The following is a 15,665-nucleotide window of genomic DNA, read 5'->3' as shown; positions in this document are numbered from 1 at the left end:
TACATTGTTTTGAATGTTTTTGCATTGTTTTGTATGTTTTTTAAGTTTTGCTTCAAACTTTCTTATTTATTTAAAATCCAATTGGTTTCTTATTAAGAAATATGAATAGTCAACCATGAAATCCCTAGCCTGATCAATAAGACCAAAATGAAAACCATCCACAAGATCAAAATCAAAACCCTCCACAAGAAGAGCAATAAATTCTGCAACCTCCTCCAATTGAAAGACCTCCTCCTGGCACCCAAGACAATATAATGAATAAAATAGAAAGAGGGAAAAATAAATTAGAAGCAATCATTAGTAGGTTGAAAGCTTGTGAGAAAACTAATCCTATGAGAGCACAATTGGCATCCTCCCTTGAGTCCAGAATGAGTCATGCAACTTCTATTAGTGGTTAGTTGGATATTTGGCATGTTAAGAGAGAAGAATAAAAAATATGTTATGCAAACAAATTATCCTATAAAGATATAAGAAAAAAGGACATAGAAAAAGATAGTCTATGTGCATTGTTTAAAAAGCCTGGAGAACAAGACAATGTTAAACATACAACTAAAAGGTTCTCCATCCATTGGTTCATACATAATGATATTAGAAATAACTTTTGGGATAAATGGTGGATGGTCTTTGATGCCCCTCCCTGCAATAATCATGACATTTTAATATATTTCTTAAAGAAATTGTATTGTGAATTTGTCCTTGGGGAGATCCCCAATTATTTTGATATGTTAGATTCTTAGGGTAGAGCTAGGGGGTCTCCATTTCAGAGGTTGGGGTAACATCGTGACCCTAATGTAGTTAGGGTGTTTTTTTTCAAGCTACATGGTGAGCATGTGATTATTCCTTCAGTTGTGAAGGAACATGTAGAAACTAGTACTCTAGGGATCATCAATGCTTTGACACAAACCCTCATTCATTGTCCCAGTCCATTAGTTGAGGAGGAGCCTTCTTTGCATCATGGCCACATGTGCACATCATGTGGATCCTTATGCACATTTGGTAGTCATGTTGGAGACATTATGGATGATGGGCTAGTCATTGATAAGTTCTAAGTGACACATTTGGCATTGACATATAGGTAGATTACAATTATAATAAGCTAATTTCATCACATTTTGTATGTACAGTGAATGACTAATTAATTAGCATGTCTTGACATTGTTCAAAATTCAGATTAAAAGTGTTGATGGCCCTAGTATAGATTCCCTAGCCCCACTTTATGTCTCGTTGATGAGTCAAGAGGTATGTATCTATTTAATCATTTTAATTAATACATATATTTATGAAGCAATCATATGAAGGATTGAAATTTTTTTTTATCCATGTGCATTAGTTCTCTACTAGATCATCGAAATTCACAAGGGACTCTGAGCCTAGGCATGATACAAGCTTTGTAAAGGTATATTTGTTTCATGTTTCATCTTACATGTAAATTGTATTATATGATTTGCAGTTGTTGATGTCAGAGACTTCTCCTCATCTTCACCAGTCCATCGATCGTACAGTTGCTACTACGATGGCTAGTTCATAGCCATTGATCGAGGTATACAAGAGTTTTTATAATTTTAGTTGTTATTTATAATAGTTAGTATTGAAATTTCAAATGTTATTTATAAGTATGATCGAGTGATTATATTGATTCAATTGTTGTAGGGCCTTGTTACTCTCAATCGTTCGTGAGCCTTTAAGGTGGATGTATAGAGTGACTATTTGATGGTGGTAAAAAAATAATTAATTTTGTGTGTACATATATTTTATTTCAATGTATAATAATTATTGATTCATATATACTTTTTTTGTATCAACTCTAGTTAGAGAGGAGCTTAAACAAGAGGACGAGTGAGCATGTGAGGAAGACCCCATCATCCCCTCCATGCAACGACCAAAAAACTCTAGGGATTTTTTTTTCTTCCCCTCATGGAAAGGAGAAGATATAGGTATAAACACATGTATAGGTATTGGTGGACATATATCTTGGATTTTATGTTAGTGGACATATTCGGCATACATTTGATGTATATATGACATATATTTGATGCATGACATTATTAGACATATGACATTATCAATTTTCATAATATGTTATATGTTTGTTCATGTATGAAATTATTGGTTATCATAATATATATCTTGTTTTTGTTGTTTACATTTTAAATATTTCATGTACTTCATTTTAATATAATTTACATCCAAAATGATGCAGAGTGCTCACAACAAAAGATAGTGGATTCCCAACAAGAACACTTTTAAGGAAAACTACCTTTACCACCTTCCTAAATTTTTTCAAAGACTCTTTCCAATTTGGTTACATCACTGAAAATAATTCTACCCAACTTCACAAAACTACTTGATCACTTTTCCTATTCAAGACTTGGGAAGCAATAAGGGAAAAAGGAGCAAATTTGAGAAATGGATCCTAATCAACTTCTTGATTCAAAATAACACCTTAGAAACTTTGAGAAACACCTAATGATGAGGTTTAAACAACTGGTTTACTCTCCTAACATGTAATTTGCAAAATTTCTCTCAATAGGCCTAATTGCCCTTGTAGCCCTTTTTGTGGTTTTGGGACAACAACTTTGTTTTTCTCCAATGAACCTAGAAAAAAAAAAAGGTATTTGGATACCCTTTTTGAAGTTATAAAAAACCCCAAAGCTTAAACTCCCCACCATACTCTAGCACTCTTGAACCTACACAAGCCTTACAAGCCTAATTGGCCAAATCAAGCCTAGAACACTTGGAATGTGCAAGAATGAGTTCTTAGGATTGGTTTGTTGTTACAGAGGGTCTTATTACACCTTATGCCTCCTCTAACTTCATAGAGTTTATTTTCATCATTTTACATCCATTCCAACTTATTACCAGTTGGTCTGATTGGTTATAGGGTTAGTTTCAACATTTTCCAAAAAATTGCTAAAATTGCCAGAAAGTTCAACTTTTATGCAAAATGCAATTTTTGCACTAACTCTTCCTAGAACTTAAACAAGTGGTTTTTGGTAAAAAATAGGACCTATATAAGGTGTAATTACTCTCAAAACACTTCTTGAGTCAAATAATTAACAAAAACAATAAGAAAAAAAATCCTTAGGACTAAGGTAACTTGGGTTTATAGGTGACTTCAAGTTCCTTGACCTTACCTTCTATCATTTGAGTAGTTAATAGGATGGGATGAGATTGGAACTAGGGTTTACATAGCCACCTAAAGCTAACAAATTAGATAGTTTGATCCCACGATGAATGATTGAAGATATTCACTAGTTGGTGACTTTGTACTGGCTAACACTACAAGTTTCAACATCACCTGAAATGGGGCCGCAAAATCAAAATGAAATTAAATATCTAAAAAGAGAGACAGAGTTTATTGTAGGTGTTGGAAACATGATCCTATAGCACCTAGAATCACATACATACCTCACACGAGCTCTTAGATATGTGCCATCAAAGATCACTGCCCTATGGCATTTAATGACTCTTAGGGTCAATTTGGTTCAACATGCCTAAGAACATGTGAGCAGTCAATGAGATGGGAAAAGATTAGGACTAAGGTCTACCCAACCACTCTAAGATAACTGAATAGATAGTTTGATCCCACGAAAAAAGGTTAGAGAGTTTCACTAGTTGATGACTTTGTACTAGCTAACACTACAAGTTTCAGCATCACCTAAGATGGAGCCACAAAATAAAAATGGAATCCGATCTCCAAAAAGAGAGACATGTTATTATAGGTGTTAGAAGTGTGATCCTATAGCACTCAAATTACATCCATGCCTTGTACAAACTCTAAGATATGCCCCATCTAAGATCACTGCCTTATGGCATTTAATGACTCTTAGGGTCAATTCGGTGCAACATACCCAAAAAAAAAAGAGGTCAATAGGATGGGATGATCTTGGGACTAGGGTTTACTCGACCACCTAGAACTAATAGAATAAATAGTTTTATCCCACCATGAATAGTTAGAGATTCACCAGTTGGTGACTTTGTACTGGCCAACACTACATCTTTTAGCATCACCCAAGATGGGGCCATAAAATCAAAAGAAATTCCAATCTCAAAAGAGAGAGAGAGAGAGAGAGAGAGAGAGAGAGAGAGAGAGAGAGAGAGAGAGAGAGAGATATTATTGTAAGTGTTAGAAACATGATCTTGTAGCACCTAGAATTGCATCCATACCTTGTACGAGCCCTGAGATATGCCACATCAAATATCACTAGCCTATGGCATTTAATGACTCTTAGGGTCAATTCAGTTTGGCATTCTTGAGAATGTTTGAGTGGGCAATGGATAGGATGAGATTGGGAATAAGATTTTCCTAGCCACTTGGAGCTAACATAATAGAGAGTTTGATCCCACAACGAATGATTAGAGAGATTCACCAGTTGGAAACTTTTTACTACCCAACACTACAAGTTTCAACATTACCTGAGATGGAGCCACAAAATTAAAATAGAATCTAACATCCAAAAAGTAAGAGAGGTTATTGTAGGTGTTAGTAGCACAATCCTATAGCACCTAGAATTGCATCCATACTTCACACATGCTCTAAGATATGCCTCGTCAAAGATCATTGTCCAATGGCATTTAATGACTCTTAGGGTCAATTTGGTTCAGCATACCCAAGAATGTTCAAGTGGTCAATAGGATAGGATGAGCTTGGGACTAGGGTTTACCTAGCCACTCGAAGCCAGTTTGATCCCACAACGAATGGTTAGAGAGATTCACTAGTTGGTGATTTTGTATTGGCCAACACTACAAGTTTCAACATCACCTGAGATGGGGCCACAGAATCAAAATGGAATCCAATATCCAAAAAGTGAGAGGTTATTGTAGGTATCTACAACATGATCCTATAGTACCTAAAATTGCATCCATACCTTGCATGAGCTCTGAGATATTACTTGTCAAAGATTGCTTCCCTATGGTATTTAATGACTCTTAGGGTCAATTTGGTTCTAAATGCCTGAGAATGTTTGAGTAGTCAACAGGATGAGATGAGCTTGGGACTAGGGTTTACTTGGCCACCTAGAGCTAATAGAATAGACAGTTTGATCCCATGATGAATAGTTAGAGAGATTCACTAGTTGGTGACTTTGTACTGGTCAACACTACAAGTTTCAGCATCACCTGAGATGAGGCCACAAAATAAAAATGTAATCCAATCTCCAAAAAGAGAGAGAGAGGTTATTTTAGATGTTAGAAACACAATTTTGTAGCACCTAAAATTACATCCATACCTCACATGACCTCCAAGATATCCCTCATCAAGGATCACTACCCTATGACATTTAATGACTCTTAGGGTCAATTCAGTTTGGCATTCCCGAGAATGTTTGAGCAGTTAATGGGATGGGATGAGATTGGAACTAGGGTTTACCTAGCCACCTCGAGCTAACAGAATAGATAGTTTGATCCCACAAGGAATGGTTAGAGAGATTCACAAGTTGACAACTTTGTATTGGCCAACATGAAAAGTTTCAACATCACTCGAGATGGGGCTGCAAAATCAAAACGTAGTCCAATATCCAAAATGTGAGAGAGGTTATTGTAGGTGTCAGAAAAATAATCTTGTAGCACCTAGAATTGCATCCATACATATGCCTCGTCAAAGATCTCCACCCTATGGCATTTAAAGACTCCTAGGGTCAATTCAATTTGACATGCCCGAAAACATTTGAGTAATCAATGGGACAAGACAAGCTTGGGACTAGGGTTTACCTAGCCACCTGGAGCTAACAGAATAGATAGTTCAATCCCATGACAAATGGTTAGAGAGATTCACTAGTTGGCAACTTTGTATTGGCCAACACTACAAGTTTCAACATCACCCAAAATGGGGCCACAAAATCAAAATGATATCCAATCTCCAAAAACTAAGAGAGGTTATTGTAGGTTTCAAAAAAATGATCCTATAACACCTAAAATTGTATTCATATCTTACATGAGCTTCAAGATATGTCCCATCAAATATCATTTCCTTATGGCATTTAATGCCTCTTAGGGTCAATTCAGTTTAGCATGCCCAAGAATGTTCAAGCAATCAATGAGGTGGGAAAAGGTTTACCTGGCCACCTAGAGCTAATAGAACAAATAGTTCCATCCCACGATGAACGGTTAGAGATATTCACTAGTTGGTGACTTTGTACTGGCCAACACTACAAGTTTCAACATCACCCAAAATGGGGCTGCAAAATCAAAATGGAATTCAATATCCAAAGAGAGAGAGAGAGAGAGAGAGAGAGAGAGAGAGAGAGAGAGAGAGAGAGAGAGAGAGAGAGAGAGAGAGAGAGAGAGAGAGAGAGAGAGGTTATTGTACATGTCAGAAACATGATCCTATAGCACCCATAATTGCATCCATAAAGTGCACAAGCTCTAAGATATGACCCATCAAAGATCGCTGCCCTATTACATTTATTGACTCTTAGGGTCAATTTAATTCGACGTGCCTAAGAATGTTTGAGTGGTCAAAGGGATAGGACAAGCTTGGGACTAGGGTTTATTGTGCCACTCAGAGCTAACATAATAGATAGTTGGATCCCATGATGAATGGTTAGAGAGATTCACCAATTGGCGACTTTATATTGGCCAACACTACAAGTTTTAGCATCAATCGAGATGGTGCCACAAAATTAAAATGAATCCAATCTCCAAAATGAGAGAGAGGTTATTATAAGTTTTGGTAACACAATCCTATAGCACCTAGAATTGCATCCATAGCTCACACAAGCTTCAAGATATACCCTATCAAAGATCATTTCCCTATGACATTTAATGACTCTAAGGGTCAATTCGGTTCAACATGACCAAGAATGTTTGAGAAATCAATAGGATGGGATGAGCTTGGGACTAGGGCTTACATGGCCACTTGGAGCTAACAGAGTAGATAGTTCGATCCCATGATGAACAATGAGAGATATGGGCAAGCTATGTATGCCTAGGCCACTTTGTTTAAGATATGAGCAAAAGTTGCTAATTGGAAAAAATTGGGTCTTTTAGAGTTTTTGGTCAAGATAGCTTAGGATTAGGTGTTTTTAGTTATTTTTAATAAGTTGGAACCTTTTCCAAGTCCTAGAAGTGAAATCTAGTAACCTTTGCAAAAGTTGTAAAAGTTACTCAAAAATGCAACTTGGTTGGAAAGGAGTGTGAAATTTGATTGGAAACCTTCTAGCCTTCCAAAATATTCTTCCCCCTACTCAAATACCTAACCATGGGTAGTTACAACTTCCCAAAAATTACAAATGTTGCTCAACCAAGTTTTTGAGCAACTTTTGACCATTTTTTGCTTTTTACATCTTTTGATCAAATGGGTCCATCTAGGACAATTCTAGGACCCAAGTTAGGATTCCTAGAACCTATTAGGTAACCAAATACCTTAGTTTCCCAAACCTAACAATATTTTACCGTAGGATTCCATGTTTTTGTAATTATATTCATTCTAATGAACCAACTACATCCACTCTATGTTTTAATGTCTCAAGTATTGCCTCGTGGTGTAACTCACGAACCTTCCAAAGAGTCTTATTATGTGGTTTTCCACCATATTTTATCAAGTGGACATTTGGGACTGCGACAACAAGGTTCAAATAATGAAGAATCTTCCTCTTTGTTTACCAATGCTCGAATAACCACAAGTTAGGGTTCTTCATAGAATATAGCCTAAGCCATGTGTCGATTACAACCACCCCACCTATATGGTACTCTAAATCTTCACCATCTATAACCAAGTAATCCAATTTTTAAAAATACCCTTTTATAGATCTTAGATTCAATATCATCATTATATAAATTTTTGAGAGTTTTGATTAGTTATAATATATTATAATTTCAAAATATTATAAGTTGATATTTTAACATTTCAGAACATGCTCACTCAAAAAAGAAAAAAGAAATAGAAATCATATCAAAAAAACTAAAAAATTATATTTATGTCTAGAGGAGAGAGTCCTCTCAATGAATATGTAATTTTGTTTCAAGAAGGTGTACATTTGATTGGGAAGTTTTGACAGGAGGAAAAAATTGTTGGCTTCTGAGAAGGTCAAACTTGAGTACTTATAACAAAGTAAATATGCATCAAAAATAATTATTTCTTTTTTTGTTCCCTAGCTATACATATTGCTTATAAGATGTTTTCAAATCAGAACAAAAAAAGATGATTTGCATTTTTTTTTGATGAGAACTACACCCTATATTTTTTATAGTTAAAAAAGGAACTTCAAAATAAAAGGAAATAAATAAATTTTTACTCAAAAAATTTCTAAAAGTGATAGGCATAAAATTCATCCAATTCTACACATTTCATCAGTTTACATCATCTTCAAATTCTAAACACAAATACCATTCTTTTTGTCATTAATGTTGAACTGTCACATTATGATATCTCATTTCTTTATAAAAGGTGACACAAGTTTGTTCTTTTACCTAGAAGACCAATAGGTGAAAGAGATCGTGAGGGCCCTTCACTAAATTCATATTGTATGTAAACCTAGGAGCCACCTCTGCTGTGATTTCTACCTCTATCTCTATCATGTTATGGTCTATAGGGAGTAAACATGTTTCCACTCCTTATTGCAATAGTCATAGAAAATGACTTAATAAAAAGTTTGAACAAGGATCACATTAGAGTGTTGTCTCAAAGTGAGTAAGCATGTTGTATATCTAGGTATGAATAGTATGAGAAATGGCTAGAGTAGCCGAGAGTTTTGACTATCGTAACACAAGGTATAACAAACACAAGAGAGAAAAATAGGACAACCAAGTAAGGAGACTAGTTCGTGTGTGAATCGCAAGTGATCAACTAAGCAAGAAATTTGAGTTTTACACTATTGCAAATAGAGGAATGACTCAATGTTTAGAGATATAGATCAGATTTGGATCGAGTTTTGACTGGAGCTCAAAATAGCTCACTATTTTTAGATAATTTTGGATAGAATCATGGGAGGAAATGACATTCAACCAAGGAAATATAGATAACTAGGTGAGGAAACACCTCTAGCAAAGAAATTTTAATAGTTTTAGGAGCAAATATCATGCAAGGATTCACTCAAAGCTGTGCAAGGAAGTACAATGAACTATGCAATGATTCGGAACAACAATTTTGCAAGTGTTTTCTCACACCAAGATTTGGATAGAGGCGCATGAGGAAAGGGGAATCTGACAACGAAGAAAGGTTTTTTACTAAATTTTTAGATTTTTGGTAAAATCTCACACAAGGATTGTTAGCTTCTCATGCAAGGAAATACAAAGAGTTGCATGAGGAAACACAAACTAACAGTTGTAAAGGTGTTTTCTTGTGTGAAGTTTTGCAGAACTATAGGCAAGGAAAGGGAAAAACTGATAGGTTTGGACTATACTTGAAGATATTTCTGATGATTTTGGTAGTTTCTAAATAGAGAACTAACAATATTTATAAGTTTCATGAAGATACAAATATTATTTTCAAATTTTGGACATCATGTTGTCTTGCAAGTAAAGAGCTTTTTTTACGACAATGGATGCAAATAGTAATCATAAACAATCTGACTGAGGATAGACCAACTCAAAAGGATGGGGAAGTCTTGACCCTTTTGTTGTTTGGATGATTTGGACAATTTTTAGATAAAAAAAAGACACTCTTTTATCCCTATCACTAAAAATGGTAGAGGTAGCACAATCTTTGTCTCACAACTTATCTGCATGTGTTCACCTCACATAGCCGTGTCACCACACTAGAGGGTGCCTATTTTTTTGGTGTATTCCAAGGAATAAATAACATATATGCTCAATGAGCACCCTTGTGGAAGGGGTCAAGGGCGTATACACCATTCCAATGTCTAGGTACATTGCCTATGGTGAGGATCTACAAGAGATATTCTCCCCCCCTCCTTGCACAAAGATTATGCCCCCTTTTAGAGGTGAATTGGGTAGCAACTGTCTACAAAGTTTTTACTTGGATTCAATTCATATTAATCCCCAATGGCTTCATTGAATGAATTTGAGACCAACAACCCACATTGACATCTTTAAGGGTACACACTTGGCTAGAAAGACTAGGGGTGGCAGCACCCAGTGTAATAGATAGAGTCTCTTCTTGATATGCGATATCAAAATCAAGAAGAAGAAATTAACATGGCCTTGGAGTCTTTCACTCTAAAAAGCTTCTTTCTTAGAGTGAGTTGGAATCACTGGCTTAAGATGTGTGCTCACTTGGATCATTCCTAGAGGTTGGATCACTCTGGTAGGCCCTCTAAAGGTTGACTCAGACTGAAGCTCAGATTCAAGGGTCAAAGTTTCTTATTTTCCCAAAGGGAAAAGAGCATACTCCTCTACGTCATCACCTTACCCAAACACACAGAACATGTTCATAACCGAGTTAGCTTATCAATCCCAACATGTCTTTTAACAAGATTTTTATTTTCCTAAAAGGAAATAATCTTCTCTTCATAAACATATTTTCTTGGGAGAACCACTAACTTTATTTCCTCCATTGAGTACCATCTTATGAAGGCATTTAGGTTTTTTATTTACTCTTGGGCATCACTTCCAAGTACCAAAGAGCATAGTCCCCTATTCCTTTCTCAATAGCCCTACGAAGTTCACATGCCCTATTAAACTATGTGTGTATGAAAGCATTAAAATAGACACATTTGTTTGAGTGGGTTTGAATGTTTTCTTTGACAAGAGAATCTTTGGCAAGGTGTCCTACAATCAAATCATTATTACTATTTGTATGTTTGTATCAAGGTGTCTTTGATAATCAATTTGCAAACCACTATTAAACTACTTCAAATTTTATTCAAAAAAATTATTCATAAAAAAGTATTAAATCAAAGACCTTTTTGAAAAAAAAAAAAATCAAAATTGCAAGTTTTCCTTTGCTTGTGTCAAATTTTGTGTGAGACTCTGCATTATTCTGTGCAAGGATGTACTATGTGTTGCACAAGAAATTGATTTATTTGTGCAAGCATACACTTTATCACGTGAGAAAGTATAAAGATGAATGCGAAGATTCTATTTCTTCAGATGAAGATTGATCATATTGCACAAGAATTCATTGAATTGTATAGATAAATATTTGAAAATAAATTAAAAGTTGAGGCCAACAAATTGATTTTTTTGCCCCACGGTGGGCACCATAAATGTTAGTGATAATTATGCACCTCTATATCTACACACACTTCAACATGATCATTATATGTTAGAAACATCCTAAAATGAACATGGGATTGTCCATTCAGTATGACCAAACAAAGAGATATTTTTCCTTCTAACTAGACGAGGTTTTGCTATTCACTCTCATAATTGAGAGATTAGCAACCAAACCAAACTAGTATGAAGGATTTTTAAGAATGAAAATGCAATCTATTCTATATGTTTTATGTTGTTCAAATGAAAATATATTAGATTAATCTCAATTAAATTGAAGCTAATCTAAGAACAATTGAAAATAGTAACTAGATGAATTCATTTTAAGCTAAATGATGAGCATGTGAAAGCAAGAAAAAATTTGAATGCAAGGCACTTGAGTAAAAAGCATAGCATTAATTCGATACTTTTGACGTGCATCCTCCAAAATGAGAGGTTGAATGTTTCTTATATAGAATCCAAGAATTTGATCAATGGTCAAGATGGATCTAAGTGTATGGTCCTGATTGAAGATAAGATTGAGTGCTCCATTTTTTATGGAGTTGAATGAGAGGAAATAGGAGATAACAATGATCCATTCAAATATGTGCTCATAATTATATTTTCTAATTAATTAGTTTCAATAATTATGAGGACATATTTGAATTAATCAATATTATTAATTCTTTTTTCATGTGAGATGAAATAGGAAAGCATATTGACCCATTCAAACATGTGTTCATAATTAGATATTCTAATTAAATAAATAATTCACTAGTACATTTGCACCCATTTTTCTACCAAATTTTTTGACCAAAGCTATGAATCCTCCTTTTTTTTTTTTTTTTGTTCATTCTTTTGTTGGTTGCAAAAAAAAAATATTTTCCATCTTTGGTCAAAATTCTGACCAACATTAGTTTGCCCAATAGAATTTTGACCAAAAACTTTGATAAAGAAAGTCAAGCCAACTCGTTTGAGTTTAATAAATTTTTCATTACTCATGATTTCGTGGGCTAAACTTTGGTGGGGATTTTGGCTGAACTTTGGATAAAGAATTTGAGTTTAATAAAATTTTCATTTTGTGGGCTGAACTTTGGTGGGGATATTGGCTGAACTTTTGTGATTTCATAAGGGAAGGAAATTTTAGGGGACTTATGATTGATCTGTTGGGTTGTGTGAAAGGCTTCAATGACAGTGGCAGATGATAACATGTAGACAATTACTAGTTGAGAAGATAGGTACCTAGTAAAAGATTTCTTTGGAGGTAGGGTACATTACCTAGTGGTGGTGGTGGTCTTGGAAACAACTCTCATTATGCACCTATTGCCCCTCAACATGATAGTTACTATCCTCCATCAGACCTCCCATCTTAAAATACTCATTCACAACATGACTTGAATATGTATGGCAGAGATCCAACACTTAGTAGTCATTCAGCTGTAAATCCTTAGCCAACACCTATTATCACACATGTATTATTGTATGTTGTACTTTTGAAAAGATAATATTACGTGGTCTCCACATATAGATTTTTCTTAGAATCATATAAATTTTTCTTGCTTTCTTTTATAGTTTACATGGCAAGTGCAAATGTCCCTATCATATACAGAATAACTTTTGTTAAAATCATTTAATCTTTTCTTTCTCCTTTTGTAGGTTACCTAGCAAATGTAAATACCCCTATCCTATGCAGATGTTGTGATTGGAATAGCTAGGTCAAACATCATCTACTATCGTAGAGCTAGTGGAGCAATAATAATTGCACAAGAAACTAGAGCAGTGTTAGGTGAAATGAGAGTTGAAATACATGGAACTACAACTCAAGTGCAAACGACAGAGCAATTAATCTAGGTTGCTATTTCTGACTTCTATGTCTTCTCTAAAATCTGGACAAATTAGAAGTCACTGACGATTTTGTCCAAGAACTTTCTCTATAGTTTGGTTACCATGTGTATTCCTTTCTTATTATTTGATTATAGTTTATGGTTATGGTTGAGTCTAACATTTATCTTGGGCTTCTAGTATGGTTTTCTCAAATTTGTCTTCTTTAAATTTGCCTTCAAAAGAAGCCTAATTTTTTAAATCATAAATATTGAGTAAAGCTTTAAATGAAATTCGAGAAGCCAAATGTTTAATCATAAGATTAATATCTCTAAGATCCATATGTGATAACAATAAATATGATGTAACACATCCATTAAACTAAAATGCTTTGTAGAACCTATGCATTCCACTAGCTAGACCATAATTTTAACATGCATTTGACATTTGAGTTACACTTATTATTTGTGCTTGTCAATTATGTAACACAACTATTAATTTTTGTAAGTGTTATACATGTGGTTGTTATCATTATGGCAACCCTTGTCTGTCTTTTTAACTCATCAATCCAAGGTTTGTTTGGTATATGACAGGTTTTAACATTTTTCCCCAGTTTGGTAAGCTGTGCACTATTGTGCTTACATACCCATATACTAACATATATAATGCCTATTAAGTTATTAAAACTTATTCTATTACATTTTTAGAAAAATCAATATTTTATTAACACAATTATTAAATCTTGCAAAGTAAATATTTGAAGGAAGAGTAATACCTAGTGGGGATCACCATATTAACATTCTTGTAAAAGAGATATTTTGATGGCCTTCTCCATGGGTAAATATTTTATTCTTAGGGTACCTTCCCCTTCCCTTGGTAGTATTGTCCCTATCTTTCAAATATTTTGGGGGCTTGGGGACTTTGGGTTCCATTGCTTAAGATTAGCTGTGACTCAAACTTGAACTCTAATTTTGATATAAACCTACCAATTGCATCTCTGTTGATTATGGACAGCCATATAGTTTCTATGTTTGTCAGTCAGTTTATTGTTGAAACTTGGAGCCTTTAATCATTTTTTTGTAATTATTGTATAATATGTATATGCGTGGACAGTGAAAGCATTTAAGTGCTATTAATTTGTTTGTTGATGCTCATGTATTATCTTAATTGAAGTTCAATGTAATTTATCAAGCTTCTAAAATGTTTATGATGAATGCTTTAACAATTTTTGTATATTTAAAAAAATCCCTTTCTTTTTAATAATTGCCCCCTACTATCCCCTAAAAAATGGCCCAAAAATATTATGTACTAAAAATATATCCCACTGCCCCATATTGTCCCTCTCATGCAAGCTTGGTGGAGCATAGACATAAGACGATCAAGGTTTTCTATCAGGAGATTCCTTGATGCATCTCAGTCTCACTTAACTTTGGTCAAGGCAATATAGCACACTCTATTTTGGTAATGTCATGTGTATAGTACACTCACTAGGACATCAATTGAGAATGTGTATAGTAGTTTGTACTACTTCTTCCTAGTAACAGTATGCCACATTTTGAATATGCATTATACACTTAGCCATTTCAACAATTTTCCTATTTATGTGTTTGATCACTCCATTCTATTATTGATGCAATGAAAGAGTGAAAGCTATTCAAATTACCAATAAGAGTTTACAAGTTTCAAAGGTTTAGGCACTTGGCCTATCCAAAATTGTCAAATGCTTTAGGAACTCGACTTGCTAAAGCCTTCTAGAATACTCCTAATTGATGATTGTGATCTTAAAAAATCCCAATTACTTGGACTCAAGGGATTCTAGGGCTTTAACTTCAATTTCCACTTCCCAGTTCGAGAAATTCTCACAAATTGACCCAAAAGGCCTAAAAGGTTGTCTAAAAGCCCTGTAGTAGATTTGGAGTTAAAATAACCTTGGCTTTTCTCAAAACACTTGATCAGACATTGTCATTTACAAACACCCTTTATAGAGTTCCATAACATATCAAAAAAATTTATGTGACTACTTTGGACAAACACTGCTAAACCCGACAAGTACTAGTTATGCCTTAAAATGGTCATATGCAAAAAGGAATTAACTCCAAAGGGGCTACAACATCAAAAACCCCAATTTGTGCCTTAAAACCCTTGTTATCTAGGGCTTCCACAATCTCCCAGTTCTAGAACCTCTTGCAAGAAATTGAAGATGGATTCACCATGTAATCTAATTTAGGATCTATAAGATTATGACTTAATCCTAACAATTAGATTTAGATTCCCAATCCAAGTGGTAATTGTGTGGCTATGTTTCTTAAACCATTGAAATTATAGAGAAGAGGATTAAAGAACTGATATAGAGGAATTTTAACCAATTGTGTAAAGTTAAATTAATGCTTTTACCAAAGCAAATTAACGTAATTGAAAATACAGTAAGAACAACACAAAACAAGCTGACAAAAAGTAAAATGAGAGATAAGAGGCAAACATAGTTTGATCTCAGAGTTTACCCTATCAAGACTACATCTCCGGGTCCAGCTCCAACTGGTCGACTGATCTAATTAACTCCAAATCAAGTATAATGTGTTACAAATTCAACCCCTTATAGAACACCAACATCACACTGCTCCATTGTTCAGGACTGAAAATATGTCCTCTATATTTTCTCTCTCCTCCTCAGCAATAAGTTACCCTTCCAGTTCCTCCCAAAGATTGAATAATCACAATAATGTTCATAATCTTCATGATGGGGACACAACCCA

This window comes from Cupressus sempervirens, chromosome 9 (assembly GCF_028749045.1).
Source record: "Cupressus sempervirens isolate cs-2001-9-10 chromosome 9, ASM2874904v1, whole genome shotgun sequence".
Taxonomy (NCBI): domain Eukaryota; kingdom Viridiplantae; phylum Streptophyta; class Pinopsida; order Cupressales; family Cupressaceae; genus Cupressus; species Cupressus sempervirens.
This window is presented reverse-complemented; position numbering follows the sequence as displayed.